The sequence below is a fragment of the Etheostoma spectabile genome, chromosome 1, assembly GCF_008692095.1.
Source record: "Etheostoma spectabile isolate EspeVRDwgs_2016 chromosome 1, UIUC_Espe_1.0, whole genome shotgun sequence".
Classification (NCBI taxonomy): Eukaryota; Metazoa; Chordata; class Actinopteri; order Perciformes; family Percidae; genus Etheostoma; species Etheostoma spectabile.
Window position 1 is genome coordinate 1,403,008 of NC_045733.1, and position 18,270 is coordinate 1,421,277.

The 18,270-nt window shown below is 40.3% G+C and overlaps 1 protein-coding gene across 9 annotated transcripts in view; it reads right to left on the minus strand.

Moving 5' to 3' along the window:
• Nucleotides 1-9,050: 9,050 nt before the first annotated feature.
• Nucleotides 9,051-18,270, minus strand: part of spata17 (spermatogenesis associated 17) — a 39,855-nt gene continuing 30,635 nt past the window's right edge. For 4 of the 9 annotated variants that reach the window (XM_032521132.1, XM_032521125.1, XM_032521141.1 and 1 more), the window contains one exon: nt 17,155-17,297. The gene's annotated coding sequence lies outside the window, so the exon portion shown is untranslated. Of the gene's footprint in view, nt 9,181-17,154; nt 17,298-18,270 lie in introns of those variants that run through there. The other 5 variants (XM_032521149.1, XM_032521117.1, XM_032521094.1 and 2 more) reach the window with 2 other exon arrangements.

The following is an 18,270-nucleotide window of genomic DNA, read 5'->3' on the forward strand; positions in this document are numbered from 1 at the left end:
GATTGCATCCAGAGGCATTTTGGTTTTTAATTATGTCCCTTGGAGAGAAAAAGATTAACTGAGAGGGTCCAAACTAACTCACATTTGCATTTGGTCTGGCGATGTCAGGCTATGAAAGCGCAGAAGTTTATCCTGGTTTATTTAAACTTTTTTAAGGGGCCCTTTAATGATTTTACAAATAAAGATCTGCTTATTTATCATGAGGAGCCTGTAATACTTGGAAGCCCTTTGTCAAGTCTTAGAAAATCCCATGACTGTCATTAGAGATGTATTGACTTGGGCTTATACCAGAAAGCCTGCAGTAAAGTCTGTGGCTGTGGAGTTAAAAAAAAAAAAATCTCTGGAGACTGGAAATACATTCATTCATACATGCATCCTTTACTAAACTGGGGTTAGATCTGCACATTTTTTGCAGGGTCTTTTTACCCATCGCTAAAAGACACAATGGCCATTTAAAAGAAAATTGTTATTCATTTTGACAGCCTGACAAAAAGATCTCAAATCCACAACATCAATAAATGATGTAATGTGTCTTAACCCACTGAGCTGTCTGAAAGAATAGCAATCCTGTCTAATCTTGGGGTACAAGTCAGTGTAGTTGTAGTTACGAATTGTTGGCACTGTGATGACTTTTCAACCCCAATTTAACACACGATCCCAGCTCCCACCAATGTCTCACTCTTTTTTTGTGTATCACACCCTCTTTCATTTTTTCTCTGTAACCCCTTTTAGTCGTCCGTCTGTTCCCAAATCTCTTTAGATTTGTCTTGAGCTACAGGATATGAAATTGACTTGTAAAGAGGAGACAAGTAGTCACAGAGGGTTTTGCCATTCAAGGTTGATTTCATTTTATTCGCTATCAGGGCTGTCTGTCCGTTTGCATGTTAAATATATGAGCAGGGAGTGGATGTGTGTGTGTGTGTGCGTGTGTGTGCATGCGTGCGTGTGTTACTCTGCGCTTTGTGTCTCTGCCATTCAGCCAGCTGTACATATGTCACACAATCTCACTTTCTACACATGGTTATATTTGACATATGCTTAACGGGGCCTTGGGGGATCGCTCGCAGCATTGTGTCTGCGTATGTAGGTGTGTGTACGTGTGTGTGTGTATGTCCCTTTCTTTCCCTATGTGTTCCCGTACCAATCCAATGAAGTTGTCTAAGAATGACAGCTTCATTATTTTGTATAAAAGTGGGACAAATAGAAGCTTGTCTTTCTATCACTCTGAGTGTAAATATGGATATCTGAGAAAACAAAAAACCTTAAAACAAACACACACACACACAGCTATAATTCCTTTTACTTTATTTTCTTTGTTCCCCAACTTGTCTCAGGCTTGTGGTTCAATCTCTCCAATCAACCATCTCCCTCACACTTTCTACTGATGAGTGTGTGGTGTGTGCGAGTTGGCAGCTGGGACCAGTAAATGATGACTGTGTCTAAATGTTGATCACTGGGAGATGCTCTGTTGTTCTGAAATTAGGTGGTAGGGGAGATGTGTGTATGTGTTTGTGTGTGTGTGTTTTGGAGAGTAGCTGGCAGATGTCAAACAGTTGAAGCCTCACACAGACGTGCTGACAACTCTCTTAGTAACTGGGCACCTTAGGGGGGCAAGACAGGTGTGTGTGTGTGTGACGGAGGGAAACAGACGTGACCTACCCCCCTCCATCCCATCCCATCTGCATCGTGACATCTGACAGGGGCATCACACCAGGCCAAGCCACCAATCCATGTGACTGTGTGTGTACGTGTGTGGGGGTGTGTGCGTGGTGCCTCATATCCAATATAAAGGTAATAGTATGTAAATGACCCCACATATGTCATCCATGAGAAGATGGGGATGGACACACACACACACGTTACCCCCCTCTCTATTACACACACCCACACTTTATGCCCTCAGGGTTGTGGGGTCTCGGCCCCTGTCTGATTTCTTAGGGTCAGTTTCTCACACTTCTGACAGGGTCACAAACCTCTCCTCTGATTATTAACCTGCGGTAAAACCCCACACATCCAAATATTGAGCGCATTGGTGTGTGTGAGTGATTAAGAGAGAGGGAAAGATTGTATGAAGAAAGGAAAATGACAAACTGTTCATGTGTACATGGAAAAGAGATTGAGACAGAGAGAGACAGAGAAACTGAGGTGTGTATAGACAGATAGATAGATAGAGTCACTCCGTTGTGTGTGTGTGTGTGTGTGTGTGTCCTTGGGGCATTACCTATCACATTAACAATATGACAGACTGCCCAGCCTCCTCTCTCATTTCCTGTCAATCAAGCACAGTACATAACATTCAGCCAACAATACCTCACATTAAAGAGAGAAGCCACCCCATTACAGTTTTAACATGGTGCACCTGTACTTTAGGACAGTTTATGTATGAACATTCAGCACCATTTAGCTGTTACCCTCACGGCTCCCATCTGCAGCCATATCCCCACAGACATTTCCAGTCCCACAGCTTTTACTATAATTTGGTTATATTATGCAAAATTGGCATGAGGGAGATAAGAATCATAAATTATTTGTGAAAAATAATGGATGCAGTGAATATATAAGCCGTCACCTGTTATTTAGGTTTTTCTACAGACTGCAACATAGGAAGAACTGAGGCAAGGGGATCATATTCACATGAAAAAAATATAGCAGAAAGAATAAAAAATAGAAGTGTGTGTATACATGAGAGTCCAGAACCTTACTGTTTGCTCACATGAATCACAGTAGGCCTATGCTGTTTGATTTATAAAAAAATGAAATCCCCTGTAAATTCCATCACAGTTACTGACAGGATTATAGTGTGTGTGTGTGTGTGTGTGTGTGTGTGTGTGTGTGTGTGTGGTGACAGGTGATGAGAGAGTCTTATGGTACTGTGGTCACTGCTGATACACAATAGGATTATGACCAACACCTAGTACCTGTGTGTGCATGTGTGTGTCTGTGAGACTCCTGAATGATAAGAATGATAAAACAATGACCACATTTGTCTTTGTTCCCTCTTTCTTTGACTTTATCCATCACTCCATCTATCTCTCCAACCATCTGGACCCTCTGTCCAATCCCCCCATTCATCAGCCCCTCATCGCTCACACACACACAAAACACACACACACACACACACACACACACACACATACACACAGAGTACTTAACATGTGTGATTTTGGCACAAATCTTTGGAAAATGTGGCAGTAGAGGCTAAGTCCAAGCTTTAGCCCTGAGGTGCCTTTCCACAGGTAGAGTAACTGATGCACTTTTGACCTTTTTTGATCAACAAAAGTCCAAGTCATATGGTCAATTAACACCATTGGTTCAATTTATTTCCATGAGATATAAATTAATAGTCCTGACAAATTACTGCTTTTATGAATGCTTATGTGGTGTTGCTGTGCGTGTCCGGGTGTGTGTGTGTCTTCGTGTGGTCAAAAACTGTATCTGCTTCCGGGTTGCACCTGAGGAACCAAAGATTGGTTCCTATTTCTACTAAGGGCCCTAATTGGCTCTTAGAGTGGCTTATACACATTGTTTGTGTATCTGGAGAATATAAATAATCTAAATATACTACTAATTTGTTACATTTTGAAAGAAATGTATTGCTCTATGAAATATGTTCAGTGTTAATGTGGTAATTTTTTTCCAGAGCAGGACTTTGACACTGCAGACTGGGGTTCACACCCTCAGTCTTGTGATTATGGCAAAAAAAGTATCATGTATCATGTTTCAAGTTCCTTTTGACCCAATATAACCATACAAAGTTCTATCAAACTTTAGTTCTTATGAGTGGATGTTAATTAATAGTGTATCCTCATTTTGTTGATAAAACATTTCAAACAATTCCAGCAGCATTACCAAATGTTTTTGTTTCAACCAAACTATTTGCTAATTGGTACTTGCAGAGCTAACTGCTGTTGCAAACTAATCATATACCTAGTTTTATAATCTAACCTAAGTAATTCCCCGTCTCTCTCTTTCCCCTCAGTTACTGACTGCTCTATGCTACAAACTATCTACCCAACAAAAGCCTTGGGTTATTTGTATGTTAAGTGTGCATAGTCATTAAAACCTGAAATCTCCTGTGTGTCTATGCGCACACATACAATAAAGTTCAGTTTGAGTTACTGAAGTATTGTTATGAAGACGATGCCTTCACACGTGTGAAAGTGTAGTAATGAGTGTGTGTGTGTGTGTGGTGTGGTGTGTGTGTGTGTTGTGTGTTTGTGTGTGTCAGTGGCCCCCCAGGCTCACTCCATCAACCTCCCCTCACCACCAGCTGTCTCCCCTCATTTACATACTCTCTCCTCCCACTAATGGAATTAGCCACAAGTTTCCTGAGGTGAGGCAAAAACACACACACACACACACACACACACAAAAACGTGTGTGTACTGTACGTGAGAGTATATAAGATATTGTGGTGTGTGTGCATTGGTGATGGGCTAAGAAGGTCAATCAGGAGACACAAAGATCACAGTTAAGTCCAAGAATACCTTTCAACAACAACAGGAAACCAGAAAACATAATTATCCTTTTACCTTTCCTCCTTTACCGAGCCATGACACCTTTCAGTTTAGAGGCTTTTGAGATTAAAGCCTAAAAAACCAAGCAAGCCAAAAACAAACTTTAATAAGACTAAGATTAGTTTCTGTACCTTTTATGTTAAATGCCTGATTTTGTACTTGTAAAAAAAATGTTAAAGGTGTACAGTACATTAATTAGAAGATTATATATATTATATATTATATGTATATATGTAATTATATATATATATATATAATATATATTATATATATAATATATATATGTGAATGTCAAACACTAATACTGAAACACCTCTCCCTTCTCATTAGGTTGTAACCCAAAATACTGCCAAACTGCAGCAACTGTCACGTGATGACAACCACACATAAGCATTTTTAGGCATTAAATAAATGGTATATTTAATATTTAATCCTTGTCTCCTATATAAGTGCATTGCATTTTTTTAATGATGTATTGAGACTGATACGTTGCTATTATTAATATATATATATATATATATATATATATATATATATATATATATATATATATATATATATAGTGTCACATCACTCTCTTGCAGTCTCTGATGCTACTGCCCATCTTCTGCAGCAGGCTAAAATGGACCCTTTCAGACTACACCTTAACATGCTATCCTAGCCCTTGCTAGCATATCATTACCTAAAAACAACAAAAACTGAAAAAAACACTTTTACCACTTTAGCAAGTCAAAATATCTGCTGTGAAAAAGACCTGTAAATCTCTTTGGACAAAAGTGCCAAATGAATGTAATGTAATATAGTGGGACAATAAATAAATATGTGTCATGAGTTTTACTGCAATCATATTGGTATAGTTTCTGTGTTTGGTGTCAAAGTCTCTGATACAGTGAAAAAACAAACATTCAATAAAAGAATCAAGTGCTTCTTAGAAAATAAACTATTTTCATAGCTAGACTTTCAAAGAAAATGGACTTGTGATACATAAGAGATCTAAGTTTGGACTGATCCAGACACAGGTTAGAAACTTTCCCTCCCACTCAACTTCCCCTTTCCCCTTACCCATGACATTGAGAAAGTTTAGTGGTCCCAGTCAGCGCACTCCCCCGGCCTTATTCCTTCTTCTCTTTGCCGCCTCCTCTGCCCCCCTCCGCCAATGGTGCTCTGTTTCCTTTTGTTTTGTCCTCCATCTCTCTGTCAGCAGGTCCCGTCCATCAATACAGAAGTGTCAGTCATCAGAGTGACAATTGGCAGCTGCCGATAGTGTAGAGGGCCGCCAGTCAGTATATAGGATTCAACTACGAAAATGCCATCAGCTGCCAATACATGAACACACACACGCACAACCCATAATGCACGGAAGCACAAAAACACACACTTACTTTATTCTCTTTGGATCCTCATCACACTTGATCATCGCTGACGCAGGAAAAGGTGGTTTGATAGGAACAAGATCAGATCAGATGAGGAAACAAAGAATCACCTTCTGACTATTCAATCTTTGGCAGCAGCATGCGCAACACACACACACACACACACACACACACACACACGGTACTGATGAAGGGCTTTGACACAGACTGGAGTCCCTGACACATGGCTCCCCCTACTGGAGACCTATGAGACCTTTGACAATGACATTCCAGACCCTGGTCACACTGTAGCACATTAACATTCATTAATTGATTTGATCATCCATCTATTCATTTAATCACTACACCCTATCTCTCACACCCTTTCCCCCTCACTTTATCAGACTATTACTTTTCTCCTTCCTGCAGCGTTCTCTTATATACTTAGTTGCTAAACGCGTATCATGTTCTTTTCCTTTTGATTTTGTTTCCTCCCTTTTCCTCCTCTCCATTATTTTTTTCTTTTCTTGTTTTACCCCTTCTTTTTTCATTACCTTAAGTCCATTTGTGATTCTCTGGAACAGATCTGACCAGGCTAGAATAGAGCACTGTGAGCCTGTGATACACACAACTTAATGAACATGAGCACAGGTAAAACATTCAAAATTTGCATACAACTAAATGCTCATGCAGGAGAAGACTGGGGAGGTAGAAGGAATTACAGCTCTGAAAGCAGGCAGAGGTGTAGCAGTCAGTATATAGCAGCGAGTATGTAGAGCTCAGCAATGTTGTATGTTGACTGAATGAGCGCTAAATGTTTGAATGAACCATCTATTGTGGGAAGTACACTACCGGTCAAAAGTTTGGGTTCACATACAAATTTTTATTCCTCTCCATTATAGACAGGATACCGCTGATCTGAGTGGGGGGCTGATCTTTAATGCAATATCTACATTGCCCATTATCAGCAACCATTCACCCAATGTTCCAAAGGCACATTCCGTTTACTAATCTGATATCATTTTAAAAAACTAACTAGAAAAACATTGGCGAACTCTTTTGCAATTATGTCAGCACATAATGTAATCTGAAAACTGCTGCCCTGGTTAAAAAAACAATGCAACTGATTTCAGCTGGTATTCTGTCTACAATGGAGTGTAATGGAAATTTGTGAGTGACCCCAAACTTTTGACCGGTAGTGTAGGTTGTACAAATACATGATGGGAAGGTGAATGCAACATACAACTATAACATTTCTTCCGTGAGTGAACTACTGTGGCTCTAATTGACCGTGGGTGTGTTTAAAACCTGTGTGATACCATGAATGCCTGTGTTTCTAGCTCCGTCTTACTTCTTTTTTAGTATAATTGCCGTAAGTGGAGAGTACAAAGTTATCGCAGTGTTGATGACCTAAAATTTTTGTTTAAGTTGCATTCACTGACTATCAATTAGTTTGTGTTTTATCATACCACTACACCCTTGTAAAAAACCTCAAAGCTGTTTTGTTGCAGCCTACAACTGTGAATTAGAAGAACCGGGTGCAGCAGAGCAAGATAGAAACAAACAGAACAGAGCAGATTAAAAGAATATACTGACAGGAATTGGAAGACTACATGTCTGTCTGTTTTTTCTTTTATGCACATGGCGTCCATCCGTATGAGAAATGTGATTACAAATGAGAGTGTGAGTGAGAGAGTGGAGCGCCACAGCTGGCATGGCATCTGGCTTGGCATATCGTTGCCCGGCCTCGCCCGCTGCCTGTGCGCTCTAATGTGGCTGTCGACAAGCCCATTAAGAAGCCATTACTAAATGCTCTGTCTCCGCTCCTCTTCCACGCCTTATAGCACAGGCTCGGGGGAATGCCAGCAACATGGAGGAGAGGAAAAGAAGAAGAGTGAAGACAGGCAGAAAGGAAAAAAGAAGAAATAGCATGGGAAGTAAAGAATAAAGACGGGGAAGTTTGAGAAAATTAACAAGTACCTTTAATAAAATATAAAATAAAACTTCTGTGTCCTGTGTCTGTGACAGAGACAGACAGTGATGGAGAGTAGAGACAATGAAACCACTTTATACTTCATCATCAAAACAGCTATGCAACTATGTGATGAAGTCCTGCCTTAGGGCCTAGCAGGAGAAGGTGTCATGTGAAGTCTTCACTTCAAGACAAAGATCAGTGCTGGTCTAAATAATGTAGAATCACATTTTAAATAAAGTATTTCAAATGGTTTCATAATAAAGGAAGTTGATACATCTGAGGAAGATATTGATTCAAGTATTTTTTTTTAGCTGAAAAAATTACTTGATTATTGTTTCTTTTTGGTTTTTAACCAATAAATGCTAAAGTAAATCCCTGGTTTCAACTTATCAAATGTGAATATTTTATGGTTTTCTTTCTCTTCTGTGATTTGGGTTTTGGATAGTTGGCCGGAAGAAAACAAGAAATGTGATATGCAAAGTTCTCATTTTCTGATAACTAAAGGTCAGTTAACAGGAAGCAAGTCTAGTATACATATAGTCTAGTATACAATTCAAAAACTGTGTAATTCAGTCACTATTATATGTTGAATTATCCAACATGATCAGCCATTGTTCAAAATGTTGAACCTTATTGAAATCCATTTTGGTCCTGAATGACTTCCAGCAAGCCATGCTCTTAATCTAGCATGTTGCTCCAATCCTAAAAGGACATTAGTAATAATATGATTAGCATCATCATTTTAGCCATGATGTGATCTCAAATCCATGTGACAAATATATCAACTCAAAACATGGCATCTTGTATCATTTTATAAAAATACTACACTTCCTTATCAGGACTGTCCAAATTGTGTTGTGTTCACAATCATTTAATGGTTGTGAAATCACCAAATGTAAGTACCAAAGTTGCTTTTGGCCTTTTATTGCTACAAAGGAAAGTGAACTTCAGCTACTGAAAATTATTAATGTGATGGCTGTTTCTCACCTGACACAAAATGGATTTGCGATAGAAATAGTTTGCGATACGTATAGAATGCTGGCACTATCGTTGCCTATAGGCATACATGCTGTCTCTTAGAATGGGTTACCAGATTAGACCTGCTATATTTGCACATTCATATTCAGTGACGCTGAACTTAAAGACTCAAAGAAAGAAAATGTTCATGTGAACACATCAAACACTAAAATAAAGACAATATAGTAAATACATTAAGCAATCTTTATTTGTACTTCTCTCAATTTTCTCAGGCCAGAAGGAGGTGTGTCACACAATGTTGCCTGCCTGGGAGTACACAGGAGCCCACTTATCAAAGATGTTGTTGGTGGCAAACAGTCTTGACCGGATGGAGGGAGGAGAGGCACCAGGAGGATGGACGGAGAGGAATGGGGGGAAAAATGGAAAAAAATAGAAAACAAAGGATATTCAATCTTGTTTTGCCTACATCAAGTACAAATATTAGAGTTTAAACATAAGGCTAATAGAACGTTAAAACAAAACAAACACCAGTGGTCACGCACTTCAAACATGTCCAAAAAGTAATTTTTCATCCATTTCAAGAACTTTAAAAACCAATCAAAGGCCCAAGATGATTAGGAGATGACCTGTGCAACAGGGAACACAGACTGTGTCTTATATTCATCTGTATTCAATGGCTGTGCATCGCTCTCTTAGTCTCTGGAAACATACTGAATCATTTCTGCAATCTGACAAGTCAAATGGAAGTACAGTTGGAAGGATGCAATTGTGTAGTGTTTTTATAATGAGCATGTGATTATGGGCATAGAGGCAAAAGTGGTTTAAAGTTGATTTTCTTTGCATACTGTACTTCTGAACAAAAATACCCTTTTTCAATTAAGATGACTGAATGGCACTAAGGCTGCCATGAGAGTTTTCTGGCTTTCATAAATGGGGAAGAAGGTGTACTTCCAACCATTATGATTCACAAACACACTCACCATGTACAACTTTCCTGCTGTGTGTGTGTGTGTGTGTGTGTGTGTAGTGAGTGAGTGAGTGAGTGAGTGAGTGAGTGAGTGAGTGAGTGAGTGAGTGAGTGAGTGAGTGAGTGAGTGTGTGGTGTGTGTTTGTGAGTGTGTGTGTGTGTGTGCGCGTGTGTTTAGCAGTGAATTGCTCTTTTCATGAGTGTCTGTGACAGGTTTCTCATCAGGCCCTGAAGCCGCCTCGCAGTTAGAGACCATGTACAGCTCAGCCCCCAAAACAACAAACACACACACTAACATGAACACATGAACTAAACTGGGTGTAAAAGAAATAGTTTAATGTAAAACTACAGAGCACCTGAAACGTACAGTAGTTGGTACCACACATGTAAGTGTTTGTTTGTGCGTCTGCACCGGCTGCTGGAACTAAGCGGGGCTCTTAATCACGGCTGTAACAGGCAACATTACCGACAGCGGCAGCAGGCTAATGATAAATGCCTGAGTCTCCATGCAAACCCTGACCTCCTTTTCTGCTGTGATACACAAAAAGCTCTAGCTCTGTCACCAAAACACACTCATAAACATGCATTTGGGTATATGCACACACAGGCAGAAGTTTGCATCAAGTTTGCATATACATCTTGACAAATAAAAACTGCTGAGGAAAATGCACATGGATAAATATGCATTACACACACACACATACATACGTGTGTTCCATAGGTGTTTCCACTTTAATAACCAGCTTGGGTGGTCGGGGAATGCATTGTGCTTATAACGTGCAGTTTGTTTTCCAGACAAAAAAAAAAGGTGTTAAGCTTGGCACTGAAAGAAGATTTTTTTTAAAAGAAATTGAGAAGTAAATGAAAGAAAGAGAAAGAGACAGGGAGAGAAAGAGGAGTGGCGATATAAGAGTATTAAATGAAATGTAAATGAGAGAGAAAGAACCAAAGAAAGATAAATAAAAGGGAGAAAGAGAGATCAGTACATGAGAGAGACAGATGGTAAAAAAAGAAATAAATAGAGATTTTGCAACAGAGGGAGCGAGTAGTTATAAACGAGTGTAAAGTTTTGATGAAGGACAAACTAATGTCAGGGACTGGGGCGGTGCGGGCTTCCTGCTCCCCGGCTACCACATGTGATCCCGCCTGTCACTCACACTCCATCGCCATGACAATCATCGTAATGCAGACGCCTGGGGGCGGGGACAAGCCTGTCCTTGTAACAAACAGAAGCCCCGTGCAATCTGACGCCAACAACTGCGGAGAAGATCTCACACACATGTTTTACGCACACAAACGACCAGCAAACTGTGATGCCACACAAAGAGAAAATCTTGTACACAAAACTAAATTCAGCTTTTCAACAGTTTTCATTAACAATGATGTGATGTGATGTGGTACTGTCACGGTTTTTAGAGCATGCTGCGTGTTTTGGGAAACACATTCATTGTGTAATATGAACCATGTGGTTGCCTGTGCATCTATTTGTGTGTGTGAATGTGTTTTTGTGTGCTTATTAATCTATACATTGTATATATTTATACAGTGCATATGTGTTTGGGATCGGTGTAATCACATATGTGTGTGTGAGAGAGAGACAGAGAGATGGTGTGTGTGTGTGTGTGTCTGTGTGTGTGTGTGTTGTGTGTGTGTGTGTGTGTGTGTGTGTGTGTGTGTGTGTGGTGTGTGTGTGTGTGTGTGTGTGTGTGTGTAGCCATGGGGTAGGGAGCAGGGACTTGTCAAGCTGAAGAAGAGATGGCAAACTGGATGGTGATGCCAGCCCTGTATGACAGCTCCTTCACACACATATGCACACGCTCGCACGCACACACATACACACATGCTTAAACCCCCCAAACCTACCCTAGCCCACACTCTAGAGCTGTGAAAGCTGGGATGCAGAAAGAAAACGAGACTGGTGGACCTCCTTTTAACTGGAGGCTGATTGGTGTGTGTTTGCGGGAGGTACTGGGCTGGTGGGGGGAGGGGGGGGGGGGGCATGGGGGGTTCAAAGTGTCACATCAATTTGTGGCTGTGCTGTTTCTGAAAGAGGCTAACCCCACTGCCACTTAAGCTTAGCACAACAGTGAACAGCATACTGTCAGACAGGACACATACATATGACACACACACACACACACACACACACATACTTGCAGAAATGCAGGCACACAGTTATAGTTTTTACTTTAGTCAAATTCCAAACCCTTCCAAACATACACCACAAAATCTACGTGTTCCTTCAGCACCATGTGGCTTATTACAAGATGACAACACATAGTGACAGTATTTCTGGTAATTTTACAGGATGACATTGGTGCAGCAAGGCTTGAGAAACGCAACACCATGGAAACAATTGCAGATCTTGATGCATTTTAAGACTGATCCTATCTACACACACCCACACACACACACACACAGAGAAACACACACACACACACACACACACACACACACACAGTTGAGCTACATGTCATTTTCTGCAAATCAAAGCGTTTGCCTGAAATTATATTTTGGTAGGATGTTCCATTGTGCCCCTGAGTCCAGAGCACAAGCAGCCAACTGAGGGGAGGTTGCTGGTTAGAAGCCCCCAGGGGTGACCTGGCTCGGGCCCCAGACCACTTTAACCACTCGTCTCCATTAACAGGCTCCCAGATATCATTATGCTCCCAGGGGACCAGGCGTGCTCTAACCAACCATTTACCCTCTCTCCTCTATTTCTCTCTCTCTCTGCCATAATGTTACTCAATGAAAAAAGACAGCAGGGAGAAAAAATATGAGATTGATTTATTTGCTTCAGTGTTCTTTGGGATGGAGTCCTCTCCCTCGCTTTCTCTCCTGTTTCTCTCTCTATTTCTCTGCAAACTGAAACCAATTAGTGAGCAGAGCACTTGTAGCGGGGAATGTAGGGCAAGCGAGGAGTAATAAAAAAGTATTGACTTTTCTGTGACTGTACGCGCCGTGAAAGGGGTGCCGCGGCCTTGTCCGACATGAAAGGAGCTCCATTAATTTCACTTATTTCACCCAGGCCCCTGTCAGGAGGCCCTAATGCATCCCAGGCGCACTTCTCACATGCAGACACTCAGACAGCCCAACGCAGCTCGTGCCTAGTTACCAAATGAGTTTACATTATATATCTGAGTGAGAGAGAGGAGTGCAAGAGAAAGGAGTAATTTCTAATTCCCTGGTTGAGACACAAAGCGAAGCCTTTCATACGTAGCTAATTTTGCCCCAGCCTCACCTCCTCATGCTCCTCTCGCTACACTTTCTCTCGCCCGTTCTGCATCATGTAAAAGCCAAAGTTCCAGAAAAATTACCTACAGTACCAACACAGGACCACAACAACGCCTGAGAATAAAATATACTTTGGTTACAATTTCCTAGTGAACATTAAAAAAAAGGTAAAGCAAAGTGGACATACATGTTGGCTTACAAAGGTGTAAAATACCTATTGTAAACTAAATGTTTTTACTTTTTAGAAAAAAACTTATTTTAAGATACAGAAGAATGGTATTTGTATTGTGGATTATTGTGTTTCTTACAAAGAGAATAGAACATTTGCAAGAATGTGGTTTTCACATAACTGCATAAGGTAAAACAAAAGAAAAAAGTAGCCTTTTATAAATCTTATTTGATGCTGTTTTACACAACGGTGTGGTGGCACAGCAGACCTTGAGTCAACTTGTAGAAAGAGCCTTGAACCAGCAACCTACCATATTTTGTTTATCTTTTGCCCACATAGAGGTCATTTGTGCCATTCAGACACCAAAGTGTTTGGTGCATTTTAAGGATACCCTGATTGATTGCATTCTGATCATTATTGGTCGATATTTACCAAAAACACACAAGTGGGTGATTGGCAATAATCTCTTAGTCTGCAATAAACTACACACATATGGTTACACATGCGGCCAAGAGCAACAACCACGTGCCTATGTCTAGGGCTGGGGTACCGAATTCAATACTTTTTAGACACCGACAAATTGCCTCTAAAGTATAGGGTATCAAAAAATGCCTCACCATTCAATACCCAATTTCAATACCTAAGGAGTAAATCTCATCAGCGTCAGTGAACCAATGAGCATGCTTCTACCAAGATCTAATAATTTGTGTGATTGACTGTCTAATGCTACACATCGCAGAGGCAGGCAGGAAAAACTATGTTACGCACAGAGACGGGGCTCACGTAGTAGGAGCTGAAAAATACACAAAAAGATTTGTGCCATAATATGATATGTTGTAATTTCTTTTAGTTTCATTAAATTGGTATCGAAAAAAGTATTGTTTAGGAACCAGTATCAAAGTCACGTTATTGGTGATCAAAAATATTTGAACAAGACCCAGCTGTGCTTGACTGCCTGCTCATTTGTAATGAAGTCCCCCAGGTGCCTCCCACCCACCTCATTGGCCATTGCTCAGGCGCATGTATGCTACTACAAACAAAACAAAACATAACAGTGGTGTGGAACTTCTACAAAGTGTGTGAAACTGATATTCAGTCACTCCAGGATTTTGCGATGTCGCGATTGAGCCAATTCATACAAATTCAACCAATCACTGTGATTTTGGTGTGACTCGCAATTTTGACCAATCACCGCAACTCTTTCAAATGTGTATGTTTAACGAGACGTGTGTGACTCGAACGTCTCACATTTACCAACAAAACGTACAGTGACAGACCGTGCAAAACATGTCAGACCGTCTTGCCAACCTGTACATTTTAACATTAATGTACGCTGTAAGGTTTGTTCACTCTGATGTCGCTGAAGCTACTGCTGTTTCAATCCTGTCATCTCTCTGCAGCGGGCGGGGCTGCTCGGTTCCCTCTGGGACTGATATGCGCACACACACAAGGTGGATGCAGGAAAAACTGGAGATAAGACGTAGAATGACCTAAATTGAGGAAAGCTGCGCTTGTTATTGTGCAATGATTGTTAAAGTGCTAAGTTAAATAAGTTAAAGTCTATGATAAGTTAAAGTCCAATAAGTACTTTATCAAACCGTTCCAGCCCAGGCCAGGATTGGAAATGAACTAACAATGTAAAGCTCAACAAGCCACTGACACATATGTTCAAATTTGATTAATTCAATAAATTATTATTTTTTGTCTTAAATCCACCAGCCATTTTCATGGTATACCAACATTTGCAGCACCCTCAGCCTATTTTGGTAAGGTCCTAGGAAAACTAAGCCCAGGGTGGTTTTATTCTCCCCAAAACAAGGTCTTTTTTATTTTACAAAACTATACAAAAATAAATCCTAATTTTTTTTGCAACTTTCTCCCTCAACTTCATTGCAACAAACAATAAAAAAACATTGCATCTTTTAACGCAATTTTTTAGAAAAACTCCCACAACATCAAGCATTTTGGGTTGCAACAATCTCAATAAACGTAGGTGAAATCCTGGAGGGACTGGATATTATCTGTAATGTTGGGGAAGCAAGATAAACTAATTTAACACAACAAATTTAATTCTGTACCCAAACGCCAGGAAAAACAAACAAGAAAAGACACCACCCACCGGTACGACTGTGACAGTCAGAAGGCTATTAGGGGTGTGGGGGGGGGGAAATCGATGCAGCATAGTATCGCAATATTTTCCGTGGAAATACTGTATTGATACACAGACGCCAAGCATCAATCTTATATTAAATATGTGTTGGTCAGTTTGTCTTCTGCTTAACAATCCAATTTTGCAAGTGAGATGAACAAACAGAGAAATTTATCTTTTTAGATAATTTGATAAGTTGGAAAAAAAGGTAATAAATTGCAATATACCAAATATTCACTATCACAAGAAAAGTCATGAAATTTATAGTGCTATATACGACCTGCGTCACATGTTTGTTAGACCTGACAAAAAACTAAAAAAAGGCATGCTCGTCTTCTGGCAATGGGAAAGGATCTATCATTAGCTGATTTTCCTGTTTAAAAAACCTGCATATATGCGCTAAATTTTAAGTGAAAAGGATATAAGAAACAAACAAGACTGACTTGTGATTCTCATTCATACTATAGAGTCATAAACCATTTATAGCTACAGTATGTCAGCTTCCACCTGGTGAAGATCCCAGTACACTACAAACAGGCAAACCGGCCTACAGCTATATCAGCTGCAATAACTAACAAAACAATACAAAAATGATCGGTATCAGGCATTTATCTAACAATTTTGCTCTTTGATGGTCGACAATCAGTATTGGACGCTAAAATCGAGATTGGGGTATCTCTAGTGCATTTTTCATGGTTTTACCAAAGTTCTCTTGAAGATTATTCGGACTCCTGATTAAGTAAAACCAGTTAGCAATGAGAGGTTCTGGGAACCTTTCTCATCTGGCTCTTGAGGTTGACCTACTGTCGACAGGTAAATTCCATTTACCTGGAAATTTTGCATCAGCGTGTGTGTGTGTACATTTCCATGTGCACACACGCATGCATGTGTATGCCAGTGTGTCTGTGTAGGTGTGTGTTTGTGAAAAAGAGCGAAGAGTGAAAGGCTATCTGTAGACAGAAACTAATCAGTGTGTGTGAGATAAGAAAGCAGCCTTTATGGTGTATGGTAATCAGCCCCCCCTCGGCCTGCCACCGCCATGCATAATCACCACGACTTATTCACATGATTGATGAAATATGCATCTGTGAAATCCGAGCTGCTTTGTTATCATCCTGTTTTTTCCCTCTCTACCCCCTCTCTTTCCTTTTTTCTCAATCTTTTTTTGTGTTGTTCAACCTCTCTGTCTCTCTAAACATATCTCCCCTGCTCTGTAGTGGCCAAAGATGTTTGGGACCATGTACAAACAAGAAATTACACACACAGCATGGGGTCCCTCTTGGAACTATGTACCATACATGCACACGCAGCCATCTACACATACTTTCCTCTAATAAGGTAGTAATGTGATGCATGAGAGATGCATGAGGAAATTGTCTGAAGGGGAATTTGAAGAAAAGGAAGAGGGAAAAAAAGAAAAGATAAGGGTAAGAGGAACAAGAAGACACATTAATTGTTCTGTCCTGCAGAGAAGTGTTGGCTGGATTAGTGGGGGATGAGAGGATAGAGAGAAAGAGATGGAGTGATAGATGGAATTAGATGGATAGATGCTTCAGAGAGCTCTTGTCATTGACACGCAAGCGCATTAATCAAGGAATGGTTGCAGAATCCCCAACTAATGCAACATGAAGAACCAAAGAAACCATTTAAACAAAAAGCAGCAGCAAGTCCATACACGGACACAACTACTGAAGTAATGAGCGGCTACAGCTGACATGTGTCTGTACACGGTGAAAAAAGTAATACATTATAGTAATACTCAGGACATCAGTCCCATACATGAATCTCCACCATTCAGAAATGTAGCCTGGGCATCTGGGTAGCTCACCTGGTAGAGCGTATGTCCATATATAGAGGTCTACTCCTAGACGCAACAGACACGGGTCCAACTACGACCTGCGGCCCTTTGCTGTATGTCATTCTCCTTCTCTCTCCCCCTTCATGTCTTCAGCTGTCCTATAAAAATAATGTCCAAAAAATAATCTTTAAAAAAAGAAATATAGCCTTAACCAGAATTACTTGAAACACATAACAATACTAACTGACCCCACTGATGTGAGGCGTCCCATTTAGTGCTTTTACCAGCTGAGAAACACTCCCATGTTCATTTCACAGCACCATAAGTGAGTTGGCTCTGAATACTACTGCTGTGTTCTACCTACCAAACCCCATTGTTGCCTGCTTGCATTTTAACTGCCTTCCTTCTATGTAAGTCAGTTTAAAACAAAATTGGCATTGCAAAAGTTCAAAAGTTGGAAGAGTGTGATTATTTTTAAAATAAATAAATAAATATAAAGTAAAAATATGTACCGGTCTATACAGTTTCAGCACTCCAGCCTGAATACAATATGTTTGACTGCATATTTAGTTTTGGTTTTCTTCCTTTGAGCAGATGTACTCCATTTCAGTGCACAGTATACTACTCTGCCACTCAGCCATGAATTTTCAGTTTAGGTTCAGCTTTACCTCCTAGAGAGTCTTTTAGGGTAAACAGCGCATCAGAACTCAAAGATGGTTTGGCAAGAAGACTGGGCTAAATAAAGTTGAGCATCAAAAACTTTTGCTGATGCAATGCAGCATCATCTGACAAGGTGCTGTGCTGTCTAATGTAATGTATTTTTTTTTGTTTACCTGGTGACCACTGTGACAAAATATAAAGTAACTGCAGTCTTAATAGCTTTCCAGAGATGTAGAATCCGGCCTGACAGTATAAACCTTTGTGCAGTGTTTTGTCTTCTGATAAGCCTTTAAATTAATTGTTGTACTCAAAACAGGGCTCCCCCCAACAGCACAGCCCCTTGCATTGTTTTAACAACGGGTTGCTTTCTGTATGAGCTTTGTCCTAGGACTTGCAGGGCTTAAGCTAATGCACAATGTATAGGACTAGGAAAGACAATTCTTGGGAAGACATATGGGACTAGGACTGATT